Source organism: Crinia signifera, chromosome 6 (genome assembly GCF_055691185.1).
Source record: "Crinia signifera chromosome 6, ASM5569118v1, whole genome shotgun sequence".
Lineage (NCBI taxonomy): Eukaryota > Metazoa > Chordata > Amphibia > Anura > Myobatrachidae > Crinia > Crinia signifera.
Window position 1 is genome coordinate 275,073,840 of NC_139222.1, and position 18,464 is coordinate 275,092,303.

The window sequence follows — 18,464 nt, forward strand, 5'->3', positions numbered from 1 at the left end:
ATATGGATGGCTACATTGGAATCTGCAGAGACCATGCGCTCCCACACCGCCAGCTCTCCCAAGCCAGTACTTGGGCTGAAGTGCCATTGTTCGCCACTGCTGCTAGCCAGTATTGCTACAGCAGTGCCACCCAGAACATACTTTAGATGCACTCTGTCCTGGAACTCTGCACTTGTGGGTGCTGGCAGCCCTGCCTTCTTTGTATGTCATCATGCACTTAGTAGTTCGGGCTGGCACAAGGTGCCCCAGAATTTTGTTTTTGCTCTTTCTGGAATCTCACATTACCGCGGCTGTCCTGTCACTGTAACAGAACTCTGCTATTTATATCTCTTTCAGATAAACCTCTCCAGACAAAACCCTGGCTGCCCTCCTGGAAGGGGGTGATTTTTACCCTTCTAATCGGAACTAATATCATCTTCATTCGCATCATTGCAGAACTCAGTAAGTGATGTCACAGGTGTGAAGTGTCGGCCTCTTATTCTGTATTGTACCCAGTGCTGCCCCCTGTCTGTCAACTTATGCTAAATGGAAATTATGGAGATCCCAGAGCTGGTCTATTACCTAAAGAAAAAAATCCAACTGGATTGAGCCTGATTCGAAGCCACATACATTTCTCCCAACTGTAGTGATTTTCTTGGGACAGTCCCGATTTTTTGTGACTGTCCCACCTGCACAGTGTCTATTCACAGCAGACAGAGGAAATGTGAGCATAGCCAGCAGCTCAAAGAGCACTGACCATGCCACATAGTGATGGCTGATGGGGGCATGTCTTGTTTGCAGCTTAGCATATATGATCCTTACTGAATTATGCCATGTCTGTATAAAGCATGAGAGTGTGACTGTGTGTCTGTATTATGTACATGGTTGCCTACCCTCACGGAATGGCTTAGAATGGTCCCGGAACCTCCCCTCCCGCCCCTGGGAAAGATAGGTAAGCATCCCAGAATCTGGGCAACATCCCGTGAACAAGCCCCCCTCGGGGGTGGGGGGGTCCGTTCTTAGCAAATGACACAATTTGCATACTTATAACCCTATCCCCAGTCTGAAATAGCGGCATTGCACGGCAAAAGCATGGCCACGAGGATGCCATCGCATGGCCACACCCCCACACTGATCTGTTGGGCGCCCCACACTCATCCAATCCTGTCAGTGGCCCCCTGTGCCTCAATGAACTGGCTGCTCTCAGCCATGAAGTAGGCAACCCTGATTATGCATGAGAGTGTGACTTTGTGTATTGTGTATGAGAGTGCCTATGTGTCAGGGACGTGCAGTCAGGGGAGGCAGGGGAGGCAGTGCCTCCCCTGTCATAAATGATAAAAAAAAATTTACAAAAATATTTATAACACATATACTGTGCTATAAATATCTTATTAATTATTTTTATTATTTATGAGGTAGGACAATGTGAGAGTGTAGGAGGCAATTGGAGCTGTGCCTCCCGCTGACAATTGAAAAATGTCAGCAGCGGGGGGGCGGGGCTAAGCCGCGGGGAGAAAAGCATCTGAAAAGCCCATTAAAAATCAATGTGAAAGCGGCATCTACACATCTGCCTCAGTGACAGGGATGCACGACCCTGTCACTGAGGCAGATGTGATAGGACAGCGGATCAGTACGCAATACTGTCAGGGACGTAAATAGTTTTTTGGGGTAAATAGTTTTTTGGGGTTCATCGGGTATTACAAGAGATTCAAAAGAAACTTTGCTCAAATTGCAAGTCCCCTTCAATAGCTAGTTCATGGAGTGAACTAGCATCACCAGAGTAAAAACATGTAAATCCAGTGGACAGAATCACAACAAAATGCATTTGAGAAACTTCAACATTTAATAACTGAGGCACCTATTCTAGCATACTCAGATTTCAGTCAGCCATTTCATCTTTTTACTGATGTGAGTTATCAAGGCCTTGGAGCTGTGCTGTCACAGAGGCAAAACAAGCAAGTACATGTAATTTCCTACGCATGTCAGAGTAGTTTCATTCTGTTCTCTTTAGACTTTAATTGTAGTGCTTTTCATTTGGAGTTTTTGGCCCTGGTATGGGCAGTTACTGAAAAAGTCAAAGATTACTTATTTGATACTCCATTTATTGCATTCACAGATAATAACCTTTTAGCCCATTTATCGACAGCACAGTTAGGAGCACTCGAGAAACGCTGATATTCAAGATTAGCAAATTAACAATTCACTATAAAATATAGAAGTGGACGCAGCAATAGCAATGTGGACACTTTGTCACAAATTCGTTCACAGACTTTGTATGGAGATGAGAATAAATGGGAACATGTGGAAATGCCTGCCTTTCATACTCTATTGACTAACCAGCAAGCTATCTCTACCAAAGTACTATTCCAAGCACCGAATGAAGATAATGTGAACTTAATGTGTCTACTTAATCATTGTAAAAATGGAAACAGATTTTAGAAAAATTGTCCTGTTCTAAAAAAGTTGAAGACTTTGCTAAAGAAAAAAAACATGGAAAAAAGAAGATTGACAAGCTACAATTGTAGTTAAACTGTGGAGGCAAGGAGACAAACTTCGGGAACAGAAAGGAATACTTCTATGCTCCATTATTAACCAAAGAACTTTCTGTCCAATCACACAGAATGTTGTTCTACGACAACAAAATTATATGCTTCTCCAAAGTACACTGGTACACTTTAGCATAGAAAAAGTAGAAGCAACCATTCATCAGCGATTCTTTTGCATAGCTATGTGAAAGGATATTCAAGAATGGGGTCAGAGTTGCTTAAGTTGTGCTATAAAAAGGAAGCCTGTATCTTCTCAAAAAGCCCCTTTGCATCCCATTGCTAGTCACTATCCATTAGAACAAACCGAAATTGTGTGGTGCTAAGTTCTCAGCGACTGGCAGGGGGTGGTCGGTTTTCAAAAGACAATAAACAAGAAAGGGTGTGCCAGCACTGGCTGTAAGTAGTAAATTTTAGACAGTTTTCATAGATAAAAATAATTTATTAACTCTAATAATATAAAATGGAAAAAACAATATAATATAACTAAGACAATGCAAACACAATATGTATATATTTAAAAAAAAAACTATCGATTGATCACATCAGTGATCTCAGGGGTGGTATAATCAATAAAGTATTTTGTTCTTGAAATGAGTCACTCATTAATAAAAAAAAACTGGGTAAGAGTTTTGCTTGTTACCATTGATTTGATCTCCATTTGTTTTTAAGAAGCTCTGAAGAAAGCGATGAAATTTCCTTTGTTAGCTGAAAATAGATGATTTGATCTTACTCAATATCTCTGTATGTAGAAATGTCCAGATGGCAGCCACTTGTCCTCTGGAATGTGTCCTTAGGGATCAGGCTAGGTATCCCAAATGTCCGTCAGATCACTTTACCAATGTGTCAGATGGCGCTCTAGTTTTTCAGATGTCCAATGAATATAAATGTAGTATAGTTCAATGGCATATGATAGGGTCCCAGTATGGCAATATATTAAAAAGCTCAACGTGTTTCCCCGGATAATTTATAACCTCCGGCTTCCTCAGGAGCATCTAAAAAAACTAGAGACGGACATTTGGGATACCTAGACCAATCCCTAAGGACCCATTCCAGAGGACAAGTGGCTGCCATCAGGACATTTCTACATACAGAGATATTGAGTAAGATTAAATCATCTTTTCTCAGCTAACAAAGGAAATTGCATTGCTTTCTTCAGAGCTTCTTAAAAACAAATGGAGATCAAATCAATGGTAACAAGCAAAACTCTTACCCAGTTTTTTTTTATTAATGAGTGACTCATTTCAAGAACAAAATACTTTATTGATTATACCACCCCTGAGATCACTGATGTGATCAATCGATAGTTTTTTTGAATTTTTTTTATATACTGTGTTTGTATTGTCTTAGTTATATTACTGTATAGTGTTTTTCCATTTTATATTATTAGAGTTAATAAATTATTTTTATCTATGAGAACCGTCTAAAATTTACTATCCATTAGAACTAGTTTCAATAGATAAGGTGAAACTAGAACCCAGTAGAGCTAGATATCAATAATCAGTCACTATAATTGACCACTACTCCAAGTTTGCAGTAGCTTTACCAGTAAAAGATTTATCTGCTGCTACCATGGCTGAAATAGTGTGGCAGGCATTTGTAAGACTGTACGGTTATCCAGAGAAAATACTTACTGCACAAGGGCCCGCATTTGAGTCCAAATTATTCCATGAACTGTGTGCTCTATATGGGTGTAAAAAATTACATACTACAGCCTATCATCTGCAATGCAATGGTGTCTTCGAAAGGATGAATCAGTCTTTGATTACCATCTTGAGAACCATCCCAGAATCTGAAAGAAAAGATTGGCTTATCCACTTACCTGAGATTACTTATCTATATAATAATACAGAACATAGCTCCACTAGGTTTACTCCCTATTATCTTTTGTTTGGAAAAGAGGGAAAGTTACAGTACCTGCAAATTTGAAAATTAACATGCCCCAAGACAGAAAACCTTTCCGGAAACAGAATGGATAATCGAGCACTAAAAAAAGACTGCAAAATGCCTACAAAATGGTTGATCAAATGATGGAACAGAATAGTCAACTGCAAGCTTAACATTATAAAGAAACAGAGGGCATGCAAGTGGCGGAAGAAGCCTCCTCTTCCCATTCAGTGTTGGGAAGGTCAGGCCTAAACATTGCAACTGCCGACACACTTGTACTCTCCTTGGGGATTTGTGATATCTCTATAGAACGCATAGTTGTTTACTGTGCTTTGCCAGCTTATTTTTTTATATTTTTAAGAGGGACGAGGGCTTCCATTTTCATGTAAGGCTAATCCACTAGTCATGAACATAGGCCAAGGCCTTAGCCTTTCCTTGCCACTTCATCTTGTGAATGGTATATTGCCAATTTTAAGTTTCTCATTAGATAACCTGTTTTTTTGGGGGGGTTATTAATTGGTGCTTCTTGGAATTTACATGCCCTCTATGACATTGAGCATTGGACTTGGCAAACGACATTGATGAAATTGCATTGCCAATGTCATGACTAGTAGCAGAAGCTTCAACACTAATTTGTTCTTGATCATTCATTAAGTTCCCTCCAAATCTTTATCTTCCATTTCACACTCAGAAAGAGGCAGCACAAATGATCTGGCAGACAGGGAACACACAATTTTTTTGCAGACAGTGGCAGCACCAATTTATAGAGTAGACAAGGAGCGCACAATTATTTGTGAGACAGGCAGCACCTAATTATAGAGCAGACAGGGAGCACATTATTATTTGACAGACATGCAGCGCCCAATTATAGAGCAGACAAGGAGCCCCCAATTAATTATCAGACAGGCAGCAACCAATTATGGAGCAGACAGAGAGCACCCATTTATTTGTCAGACAGGGACCACCAAATTATTTGGCAGACAGGGGGCACCCACCTATTTGGCAGACAGTGACAGCAGCCATTTATTTGTCAGACATGGAGCACCCAATTATTTGTCAGACATGGAGCACCCAATTATTTGGAAGTCAGTGAATGCACCCAATTATAGAGCAGACAGGGAGCACCCAATTATAGAGCAAGCAGGGTCGCACATCATTAAGTACACATCTGACAGGCAGCACCCAATTATAGGGCAGACAGGGCATCCATGGAGTAAGACAGCAGACGCAACAAGAACCCACCAGATGCCACCACCAACAGACAGACAGAGGTCCATCTCCCACACTCTCCTATGCTGGAGTGAAGATGGTGCCGACCCGCAGGGACTTGCATAGGATCCAAAAGCCATGAGAATCTGACAGCGGGATGATTATATTTTGCTTCGTACTGGGACCCGAGTCTGGACGGAAAACCCAAGCCATACTCGTATACCACTTCAGTGCATGAAGTTTGGTGGGGCTTGGATCTCAGAGATCCAAATCCGCTCATTATATATATATATAAATATATAGGGGAGGAAGGAGGCGGCACTCGACAGGCTAATATCAATGAAGTCCTTTAATGGATTAAAGGACATCATTGATATTAGCCTGTCCAGTTCCACCTCCTTCCTCCTCCATGTCTGTTTGCCCTGTTTGGACTTACAATTGGATGGCACCTCAGCACTTGTGAATTCATTATGGATTAAAGTAAGTCTCCCTTTATTTGAGTGCCGGATCTCCATGCTGTGTATATATATATATATATATATATATATATATATATATATATATATATATATATATATATATATAGACTTGTATGTTTGGCCGGGCACGACCTCCAAATAAACTGCTGGTTGGTTGCCTTCGTCCTTTTAATGTAGACTTCTGTGGGGTAATGACGCGGCACTCCAAGCTTGTAAATTTCCAATTTCTTTATTGAGACAAACAGCAACGTTTCAATGCAGGAGCCTGATGAAAATGCACCTGCATTGAAACGTTGCTGTTTGTCTCAATAAAGAAATTGGACATTTACAAGCTTGGAGTGCCGCGTCATTACCCCACAGAAGTCTATATATATATATATATATATATATATATATATATATATATATATATATATATATATATATATATATATATAAATATATATATTTCTGGATATATATCCAGAAAGACAGGCACCCTCCTGCAGCTTTGTGCAACCACCATGGTGCTACAGCCAAATAAAATTATAAGCAAAGTCCAACGGCAAGCACCCATGGATTATCCAACAATAATGAATCACTCCAACAGGGTGAAGTTTCACAAGCTTTTGGGCTTTATTGGGCCCTTCATCAGGCAGCAACAGACAAACAAACATACATAGTGCTCACCTTATATAGATATGAAACAGTCATGAAACCAGTGCCGCACAGCAGGAGTCCCAGCGTGCATTCCAGCAGAGGCTTCCGGGTACAACCTTTTCAGAATGCTCTCCGCAATGAACGCCTCAACCGTTGCTATGGCAGTGCAGCACCACAACATTGAAAAATCAATATAACATTCAAAGCAATACAGTGTTGCGTAAAGATATACATAGTAACACAGAGAATGCATCACAATATATTACAACGTCAGCATAATTAGGACAGGCAATGTAGGATCAGTTACAAAATGAAACCAAAATTATTTAAACAAAAGGCAGTTGGAGAGTATACAGCAGAAATTTTAGTTCAAAAATACATTCAGGTTAAGATGGTCATTGAACCCCTTCGGTCTAAAGGTATCCAAAATATGGATCCATTTTTATTCTAATTTCAACAGACTTTTATCACCTCTCCTCTTGCTTTCAGGGATATGGTCTATTATTGTATGTTTACAATTTGCTAGACTGTGTTTCATCTCGGCAATGTGCAAAGCTAGTGGTTGGTCTGATGGCTTGCCCGATACTGCCGCTCTAATAGAAGTGTGGTGCATTGCCATTCGCTCCTTAAAGGGGCGAATGGTTTTACCGCTGTAACAAAGCCCACTTGTGCATTTGACCATGTAAAAACAGCATAAGGAGTGCTGCACGTTAATGCATGCCTAATCAAGTACCTCTTCCCAGTATGGGGGTGGAAAAAGTACTTTGTCGCTATCGTGTGTCGACAAGTTTCACAGCCGACACATTTAAAGCAGCCTGGCTCTCTCTTACAAATTCTTGAATCAATACTAGTATGGTCACTAATATCAGTATGGACAAGCCAATCGCATATGCTTTTACCTCTTTTGAAGCTGGGCATAATTCTGGTGTGTTTTAAACATTTTAAATCCCTGTTGTTTTGAACAATCAGCCACAATTTCCTAGACCAATAATTAATATCTTTCTGGACTTTAGAATAATTCTGAACCCAATGGATGCATTCACTAGGGTTAGAACCACTATTTTTAGATGATCTGATGAGGGATTCTTCTCTAGTAACGTTATCCAATTTGTTACGAGCTTCTTTCAATGTCCTGTCAGAATAACCTCTCTTTAAATTTTTCTGTCATACCATCTAAAGTGGTGTCTAAAATTTCAGGATTGCTGGTAATGCGCTTTACACGCAGGCACTGTGAGTATGGTAAACCACGAATCGTGGCAGGAGAATGGTAACTTTCAGCTCGGAGAACACTATTCCTATCAGTACTTTTAGTGTATAACATTGTTGAAATATGATTATCACATAATAAGATTTTAACATCGAGATAGGGAATTTCCTCTAAACTCATTTGAAAAGTAAATTTGATAGGACAGTCCTGACTGTTCTATCAAATTTACTTTTCAAATGAGTACCCAACCATACTTACCCAACCATGCCAGATGAGAGAGGAAAGGACCAGCACACAGTTTCATGAAGAAAACAATTGTATTAGGAAAACTTACATGTGCAAATAATACATCACATGTGTACAGCAGACCCAACAGCTGTTTAGGCTGACTGTTGTGAGCCTACCCGGGTATGCCAACCTTTTTTATGTCACTATGGGAGGATACACATGTGTGGACTGACCATACCTGTATTGCAAATCTGGTGCATTGGTGGAAATATACTGTACTGTATCGATGATATTTTATTCATTTTTAAGGGAGATTTATCAAGCCTTCAAGACTTTTGTTACTATATTAATAATACTTTGACTATTGTTTTAACACATAATATAAGTTAGAAGAAGGTCAATTTTTTAGATCTCCCGTTGGAGGTAAAAAAATAAAAGGATTAGTACTTCCAATTATAAAATCCAACACTTATATTCCAAAAACGAGCAATCATCTACCTCAGTTGCTCAATGGTGTACCGAAGGGACAGTTACTACGTCTTAGATGTAACTGCACAGATACTGACATGTACAATAAACACCATGACCTGTGTGTGTTTCGTGTGTGTGTGGATTTGAGTCCTCCATCAGTGCACAAGACTTGAGAGTAGCAACCAGGAAGAAGAGACAGGAGCCTTACCAAGAGGTGGGAGAATGTGAGCTTAGAAAGTGCAGTACTGGTTCCATTATTTTTGTATATTTATAATGGTATATTTAACCTTTTCTTGACCACTTATTTATATTATTTAAATGTATGATACAGCCCATTCTATAGACCATCTATACTGTTAGCTATTAATACTGTATTCCATACAGTATCCAGTGTATAAAAAGACCAATGTGAACATTAATATCCGGGGATCGTTACTTGTTTCTTCTACCGCTCCCCCAGACTACTGCATTGCTCAAATGTTGCACAGAGTGCGAGATTCTGGACTGAATTTGGAAACCCCCCTCTAGAAATCCTGCATTTGCCACCGATAAAAGATACTAAATCGCTCTTCTGTCTCTTTCAGTGTATCAGTATATCAATACAAATGATGTGACCTGTAAAACAGAGATAAAGCAGCTCTGTGTGAGCTCCAATGGGACACTACAAGGTAAGTGCTCTATTATACTGTAAATGCATATCTCATGGAGATCCTTACCAACTTATAAATACTTATTCACTGTGATTCAGCAATCGGAGGAAATGCACACAAGGGGCTTTTTAATTCTGGCCACCAAAATGCAAATGCAGCAGAAGGTGTCTATATGAAATAGACGCCTCCTATATAAAAGACACCTCCTGCTTTGCATTTTTTATTAAAGTGCTGTGCACATAGATGTTGCCTCAGATCTCCATTGTGACTAATAGCTTGGTTTGGAAAAAAAGTGTATGGGGTCTGTGCTCTCTATTTTCCTAATCCCAGTATAGCAGCCTTCTGGTGGCCGGAAAAGAGTACACACCCACTCTTCAAAATAGATGCAAGAAAAAAGAGGTGGTCACCCTGAATGGCGCTTATACTGGATTAGTGGATATACCTCTTTCTTTACCCAAATCAGGGAATTATTTTTTGTACCAGAAAAGAATTTATTTGACACTTAAAACATCAAGACAACAAAAAAAAACATTTTACACATAAAGACAAATATTTTTCAATAAAGTGCAAATGCAATAGGTTGTTACAATAGTATACTGTTATACAACCATGACATGACGGGGGCAATCAAGGAGAGCCTTGGGTCCAGAAAGAGGTATATCCACTAATCCAGTATAAGCGCCATTCAGGGTGACCACCTCTTTTTTCTAATAGCTTGGTTTGGCCAGGCTTCGTAAGCTGAGGCTTTATACAGCCTGGCCGGTCCCTGGCAGCTTGTAAGACTGAATTGGTGAGCCAATCAGCACAACCTACAGATGTAGCCACGCTAATGTATACTGTTGGACCACCATCCTGGCTTCCTTGTCCCACCATGTAAAATATCCCATTATGGCACACTAAGGCGTACTACATTGAAAGCATGCAAAAGCATGTAATTAAAGGCTGGGTTTGAAGCTTTATGACAGTCTCTATGGGCCTTATTTTGGTTCATTCTTTCTGACAAAATCCTTCTTAGATGGGCAAAACCATGTGCACTGCAGGGGGGGCAGATGTAACTTGTGCAGAGAGAATTAGATTTGGGTGGAGTTTTACTTCAAAGTGAGATCTATATTGCAGTGTAAAAATAAAGCAGCCAGTATTTACCCTGCACAGAAACAAAATTACTCACCCAAATCTAATTCTCTCTGCACATGTTACATCTGCCCCACCTGCAGTGCACATGGTTTTGCCCATCTAAGAAGGATTTTGTCAGCAAGAATGAACCAAAATAAGGCCCTATGTTACCAGCAGTAATAACAGGAAGTAAGCAGGTGTAGCAGGTGACATGTGAGCAGACTGGGTTTCAGGCTATATCATGCAGTCTCTATGTTACCAGCAGTAACCACATACCCCCCCCCCCGGCCGGGATGTATTGCCGTGTCCTTGGCCTTGCTTTGTGTGGCTGGCGGCTTGGTCAGGCAGAAGATTGACAGCAGAGCTCGGCTTGTGGCTCCTGGGTAGAGAATGCCGGTGCTCCATGAGCAGCAGCAGCTAGTCAGGACTCAGAGGCTGTCAGGTAGTGCTGATAAAGCCCGCCCGCCTCCTGACAGCCGAGCTCTCCTGCCCATCTCCTGCATGATTAGCCAGGACCGGGAACAGGGGGGTTCAAAGGGTCTCAGGTCCCCAGCCACACTGCTCACAGCTGGCTGCGGCACAGAGGGCTTGCTGCCCAGCCGTTCTGCACTGTAAGATTTGGTGACGCTGAGAACTTGGATGCTGGGAGACTGATGTACTGTGTAGTGTGGACACTGAGTGGATTTAGGGGGGTGCTGTGTGACAGTAGCTGAAGTAATGATTTGCATAATTTTAGCCCCTTCCCCTTCCCATGGACCCACAAAATTTGGGATTTCATACAGCGGAGGGGGAGCGGGGGGCTGTGGCAGTGATTTGGGAGACTTTCCCACCTATGGGGGTGAGGGGTCGCTGGGCTGTTTACTAGTGTTGGCTCCCTGGGCTGAAAGTTGCCAGCCCTGGTAAGCAGGTGGTTTTCAGGCATTAGGATACAGTCACTATATCCATCAATAATAACAGGTAGCAAGCAAGTTTATCACATGACAGGTGAATAGGCTGATTTGTAGGCTTTGTGACCAGTTACTAACTCCAGCAATAACAAGCAAGTAGCATACAGATAAGTCATGTGTGAAGTGAGCGGGCCGGCTGTAGGCTTTGTGACACATTCTCTATTCTCTATGGGGAATAATGGCAGAGTTTTGGCAGAGGAAGTGTTACAGGTCAAAGTTCTGCCAGCGGAAGGGTTGCAGATCTCTCACCACTTGTTGTGGCGCTTCTACCACCCTCGGCTGACTTCCATCTTTGGCGCCACCCAGGACGCAAGAGTACAACACCGGAGATGGACTGCTTGTGGACACCTAATGTCCGGTCTTTTCTAAGGCTCCTCTTCGCCAGGGCTGTTCTAAGCTCTGCCCACCCGCTTCCTTCAGGCCACAGTCTTTGGGTAAAGTTCTGCTCCATCTGATCTGGGTCTCCGCTGGTCCACGACATAATCGTAGGTAACTTCCTAGCGGCCAGGCACTTCTAGGTCAGCTCTTCTGTTAATGCTGGTCCTGTCGCTCCTCAACCCACAGACCACAGCAAGGGCTTCTACATCTTTTCCAAACAGTAATCTCAAGATCTCCAGTTGTACTGCTTTCCCTCAGTCACTATACAGCCTCTTTTATCCTCCCCAGGGTCACCCACTCACTTCCTCTTCCAGGTCAAACCCCAGCAACCCCACACCCTTACAACTCAGGGTGTCCATTCAGTTGGTGGGCCAATTTCCCGGGTCCGGCTGTTGCTGGCCAGAGGTAGTTTAACCGTGACAGAGTGATTTTGTAAAGAAAACTCCTGCCAGAGCTGACAGGGTCAAGTAAAGTTCAACTCCATAGACCTCTGTGGGTCTATGGAGTTGAACTATGGAGCTCAGGAGCATCCAGAACTATGGAGTTCAGGAGCATCCAGAACTTTATTACCGATAGAATCTAGTGAAAGTAGGGTTGCTAATCCCAGGGAATTTGGCCTCAAAATTGCCGGGATTTCAATCCCGGGATTTTGGGAATAGGCTGCACATTAGGGCGGAGTGAAAAAACTGAAATTGAGAAACTCAAAATCAGCTAGTGTGGGAAAGTTGTGACTTGACCTGAATAAAGCTTTTTAATCTGAGGCAACATATTCTGTTCTGGCAAGAGGCCTGATGTTTCACTTTTTTGGGGAAAATTACGAAAACTGTGAAGATGCTCCATTTTCATGGTTTCAATTAAGAATATGGTGTTTTCTCCAGAACGTGTTTTTTGTTTGGGGGGGGGGGGGGGGTGAGAGAGGATGATCTGTAATTGATGTGATCAGGAAAAGAAACGGTGAAAAAAAAAACAGGGTAAATCCCTTTTGTTTGCCTTTAATAGAATAGTGCACCTACAGATGGGGCAGGTCCCATCTTTGCAGGGGATGGCGATGGCGACGCCAGCCGCTATCCCCCGCCAGCACCATCTGTATAGCGAGAAGGGGACGCGCACGCACGAGAGTCCCCTTCCGATGGCGCTTCCATCGCTTCCCCCGGGTCACCCGGGGTCCCCGCTGCCTGCCCGCACCCCTCCCTAACCCTGTCCGTCTCCCTGAAGCGGAGACAGACATGGTTCCCGTCGCCCCGCCGATTGAGATTGAGACGCGCGTGAGCCAGGCTGCTGGCAGATCGCCAGCGCTGATGTTCTGGCGATTCGCCAGCAAAGAAGAGGCCTGCCCCATCTGTATGTGTCTTCTAATGTCCAACAAACTCTTTACTGAATGCTCCAGTAAGTTCAGTAACAATGCATTACACTCTGTTCTTTAGGTGCAGGATTTAAAACACTTCTGTTTAATGTCTTTACTTGTAGCAGTCTGAAAAAACAGTTTGCATCCCCTATGCTGGGAACATGAAAGGGCTGCATTACGGCATATAGTTATGCCATAAATAAGCCAATATATTAACAGTTAAATACATTGAAGTGTATTATGATGTAATAAACAAATACATCTAATGTTTAGTGATATTTTGTGTCCCCTCCTGGAGATAGCGCATCAGTTTACACTGATGCGCTGTCTCCTGTCCCCCGTCCCCCGGCCGGCTCGACTGGGCATGCGCGGGATCTCTCTGCTCATGCGAGATCCCCAGCGCAGCCCTGAGCTAACAGCAGGGACAGCGCTGTCCCTGCTGTTTAGATAGGGCTTTGCCAGCCTGTTGCTGGTGAAGCCAAAAGCGGCATCATGCGGAATGGTCAGCGATGCTGACCGTTCATACATTCGGCCTGCTATCATTTAGATAGCAGCACCGATATGGACAGGGGCGCCCCAGTCCTTTACCGCACGCTGGCTCCATCATACATGGGGGAGAAGCTGCATCAGTGCACATAACGTGCGCTGATACCCCTTCTCCCCCATAACGATCTTTCATACATCTGCCCCATTGTGTCTTATCAATAAGAGTGTCTGTTTGTCAGATCTTGCTAATAAGAAATAACTGTTGCAGTCTGTTATTGAAAAACAGTAACTGTTACAATAAGTATTACAAGTAACAGTGTAAAATGTTTAATGTATCATTTTTAATATCACTAAACATTAGATGTATTTGTTTATTACATCATAATACACTTCAACGTATTTAACTGTTAATATATTGGCTTTTCTTTGGCATAACTATATGCCGTAATGCAGCCCATTCATGTTCCCAGCATAGGGGATGCAAACTGTTTTTCAGGCCAATTCATGTTTAAAATAAACTGCCACAAGTAAAGACAATACACAGAAGTGTTTTAAATCCTGCACCTAAAGAACAGAGTGTAATGCATTGTTACTGAACTTACTGGAGCATTCAGTAAAGAGTTTGTTGGACGTTAGAAGACACAGAGGTGCACTATTCTATTAAAGGCAAACAAAAGGGATTTACTCTGTTTTTATTTCACCAAGTTTTTTTTCTTGATCACATCAATTACAGAGCACCCCCCCCCCCCAAAAAAAAAAAAACACGTTCCGGAGAAAACACCATATTCACAATTGAAACCATGAAAATGGGTCATTTATCTGGGATTTTTTCTCCCGCCAAAGTCAGTCACTTTGCACTAGGACAAGCTCGTACTCGTACTTTTACTAAGCTAAAGTATATTAATATTTTACAGAACGAGATTGACAGGTGATACGTGGCGCACTGCTGCCTCAATTCACAATCCCCAGAAGTAACACCAATACTTCACAAACCATACAACAAGACAAGAGGGGGAGATAGAAAAGTGGCGCAGAGGAATCTTTGATGCTTATATGTTACCGGCTTCTCCTTAATCGAAATGGAGATGTTCTCACGTGGGAGTGGGTACCCGGATCAAAAGAAGTTCGGTGAAAAGAAAATTGAATAAATAATAAATCAATTAAAGACTTATTTTCAGAATGTGTGTGTGTCACTTAATATAAACCAATAAGGTGAAAGATGTTAAGTTCCATTGGCGTACCAAGACTCACGTTGTTATACGGAATTCTCCCTCTCGTAAAGGTATCTTTGGCACGTCCAGGGAACTTATATATTCAGCGATGAGAGATCCTTTTTCTTTTTCGCTGTGTGTAGTTCGATTATTTTCACTTGTGCTCAAAAAGAAAAAAGTATAAAAGGTGTCTGAGCTTTCCGTGTATGCAAAGGATTATATTTCAGTGTTAAAGGCAAGTGGGGAGGCTGGTAAAGGATGGTAGACCTATAACAGCGTACCTCACTTACGTGATTAAAGAGGAGGGAAACACATGTAAAGGTTTCTTTTAATAGCGAAGGAGGGCGTACCCCTACTCACGATGTGTTAGGATGTTTTCAAACCTACAAAGGTTTCTTTACACGGGTTTCTCTCCAGGTGCAGATCATTACGTGATTACTTCTATACTTCAAAAATTGAAAGATTCTTTCTCCACTATGGGGTGTTCAATATTTTCCACGTTTGCTCGAAAAGGGAAATATAGGAAGTGTCTAAGCATTCAATGCGTTCAAAAAATACTTATCAAGTGATATAGGTGAGTGGGGAGGCTCATCAAGGATAGTGAACCTATGACAGCGTACCTCACTTACGTGGTAAAAGAGGGGGGGAACACTTGTAAAGGTTTCTTTTTTATTATAGAGAAGGAAGGCGTACCCCTACTCACGATGTATTATGGTTTTTTCAAACCTACAAAGGTTTCTTTACGCTGGCTTCTCCCCTGGTACACCACGTTTGTGTGGTTATGTGGATTCGGGATATATCAGTCAGACCCAATGCTTCCCCGGTATGAGTTCCATGAAATAAAAATTTTTTTGGCAGAATGTAACCAAATATTCTTTATTTAATCGCTATTATAGGTACCGGATATAATGGCGTACCTTACTCACCCCTGTTTATGGGGGAAACCCGCTCGTAGCGGTTTCTTTTTCCACTATGGTGGTAGATGGTATAAGGAGATGCCAGATAAAGCCAGGAGACAGATCGTAAAAATCTTACTGTATATTTTAATTCAAAAAAGTTCTTTGTACAAATCCCATATGATGGATTATGTGGGCCAATCCACAACCAATCCAGAAAAATTCCAATACAAAATTCACGAGATGCAAAAATTTCACAAAAATACACAGGATGCAAAAAATTCACAAAAATACAAAAAGATTAAAAACAGGATAAAAACCAATACGTACATCCAAAGGGTGTGTGGCTGTTCACTCTCCTCTGACAGGATCAACGCGTTTCGGTCTGGGTGACCTTTATCACATCTTGATAAAGGGGAGAAGCCAGCGTAAAGAAACCTTTGTAGGTTTGAAAAAAACATAATACATCGTGAGTAGGGGTACGCCTTCCTTCTCTATAATAAAAAAGAAACCTTTACAAGTGTTCCCCCCCTCTTTTACCACGTAAGTGAGGTACGCTGTCATAGGTTCACTATCCTTGATCAGCCTCCCCACTCACCTATATCACTTGATAAGTATTTTTTGAACGCATTGAATGCTTAGACACTTCCTATATTTCCCTTTTCGAGCAAACGTGGAAAATATTGAACACCCCATAGTGGAGAAAGAATCTTTCAATTTTTGAAGTATAGAAGTAATCACGTAATGATCTGCACCTGGAGAGAAACCCGTGTAAAGAAACCTTTGTAGGTTTGAAAACATCCTAACACATCGTGAGTAGGGGTACGCCCTCCTTCGCTATTAAAAGAAACCTTTACATGTGTTTCCCTCCTCTTTAATCACGTAAGTGAGGTACGCTGTTATAGGTCTACCATCCTTTACCAGCCTCCCCACTTGCCTTTAACACTGAAATATAATCCTTTGCATACACGGAAAGCTCAGACACCTTTTATACTTTTTTCTTTTTGAGCACAAGTGAAAATAATCGAACTACACACAGCGAAAAAGAAAAAGGATCTCTCATCGCTGAATATATAAGTTCCCTGGACGTGCCAAAGATACCTTTACGAGAGGGAGAATTCCGTATAACAACGTGAGTCTTGGTACGCCAATGGAACTTAACATCTTTCACCTTATTGGTTTATATTAAGTGACACACACACATTCTGAAAATAAGTCTTTAATTGATTTATTAAAGTATATTAATAAACCACTCTAAGGCATCATGACATCATTTGAACTAGATCGGAGCATCTTCACAGTTTTCGACATTTTCACCAAAAAAGTGAAACTTCAGGCCTCTTGCCAGAACAGAAGATGTTGACTTAGATCAAAAAGCTTTTGCACGTTTCTTATTCAGGTCAAGTCACAACTTTCCCACACTAGCCGATTTAGAATTTCTCAATTTCAGTTTTTTCACTCCGCCCTACTGCACATGCACAGTCCAATGCCGGGCAGCATCTGACGCTCAGGCACTGTCCAACTTCAACCATCCATGGCTGTGTGGCTCGGCGCAGTGTGACGTTTGAGATATCATGATGCGCAGGCTGATCTGACACCTGGCTGCACCACCTCCTCGCTGTCAGCTACTCCCCCATCCCCCCGCCCACACCACCGCCCTTCTCACTGTCAGTTGCATGACCCATCGCCCCGCCCACACAACCCACCCTCCTCACTGTCAGTTGCACCACCTGTCCCCCCAACCACCCTTACTGTCAGCCACACTGCTAGCCCCCCCATCCCGCACTGCCCGGCTCCTGGAACTCGGCAGCACCCAATGTAAGTAAATATGCAGGGTGTTTTTTAACTGAGCATTTTTAATACCAAATTGCTGCATTGAGAAATGCCCGGGATCAGCTTCCATAAGTGAAAGGCATCTCTTGTGGTGAGACATTACACAGACACCCAGTGGCATAACTAGAAATTTTGCTCCTCCTGCCTCCCAAAAATTTGGCGCCTTCTCCTACCAATTTTGGTAAAACTACACAATGACACTTGTAAAATATTTTAAAAGGGACCAGACACCACTGCTTGCTTCCCCCCCTCCCCCACAGACAGACACCCAGAATGAACAGTGCCTGCGCTACTTTAATCTGTCAGTTGGGTCTGGGAGTAGTTCATCCTGAAATGTGTCACAGGTGGAGGATCGGATGGAATCGTGTGAGTTACTGGGACCACAGATGATCAGGAGAGGTAGGGTTAAAACGAGTAGGTTTAATAAATGACTTGTTCATAAATGTAGAACACTCAATTACTTTGTTGCGGAGAATGGAAGAACAACATAAATAGGAAGCAATAAGTTCTTGCGGAGGAAATAATATGAAGCAATAAGTTATTACGTAAATTAATATGAAGCAATAAGTTCTTGTGTAAATAATATGAAGCAATAAGTTCTTGCTTAAATAATAACGTTGATGATGGGATACAGAGAGAACTGTAACCATGGAGGAGACCAGTGGGAAGATCTGCAGTTGAACTGAGAGATTTGTGGCTTGAATGAGGCTGGAGTAAGGAACGGACCCGATAGTGTTGGTCGGAGTGGAGCAGCGAGCTAGATTGGACTGGATCAGCGACCAGAGGTACCGGGCTTCGGCCACGGAGCACGGGGCTAGGTTGGGAATACCAAGGCACTAGGACAGTCAGGAGGTCTCCCAAAGGTGCAGCTGGCTCAAGAGACTTTTTGTTCTAACACAGGTTTGCCTAGGCAGCCTCCCTAAGTACTCAGGAAGTGGCTGCCATTGGCTGGAATGTCAGGGA

At 42.2% G+C, this 18,464-nt stretch overlaps 1 long non-coding RNA gene across 1 annotated transcript in view; it reads left to right on the top strand.

The window, feature by feature from the left end:
• Nucleotides 1-334: 334 nt before the first annotated feature.
• LOC146007286 (uncharacterized) overlaps nucleotides 335-18,464 on the top strand; it is a 33,985-nt gene continuing 15,855 nt past the window's right edge. The window contains exons 1-2 of the long non-coding RNA XR_014444315.1: nucleotides 335-441; nucleotides 9,227-9,310. This is a non-coding gene — a long non-coding RNA (uncharacterized LOC146007286). The remainder of the gene's footprint in view (nucleotides 442-9,226; nucleotides 9,311-18,464) is intronic.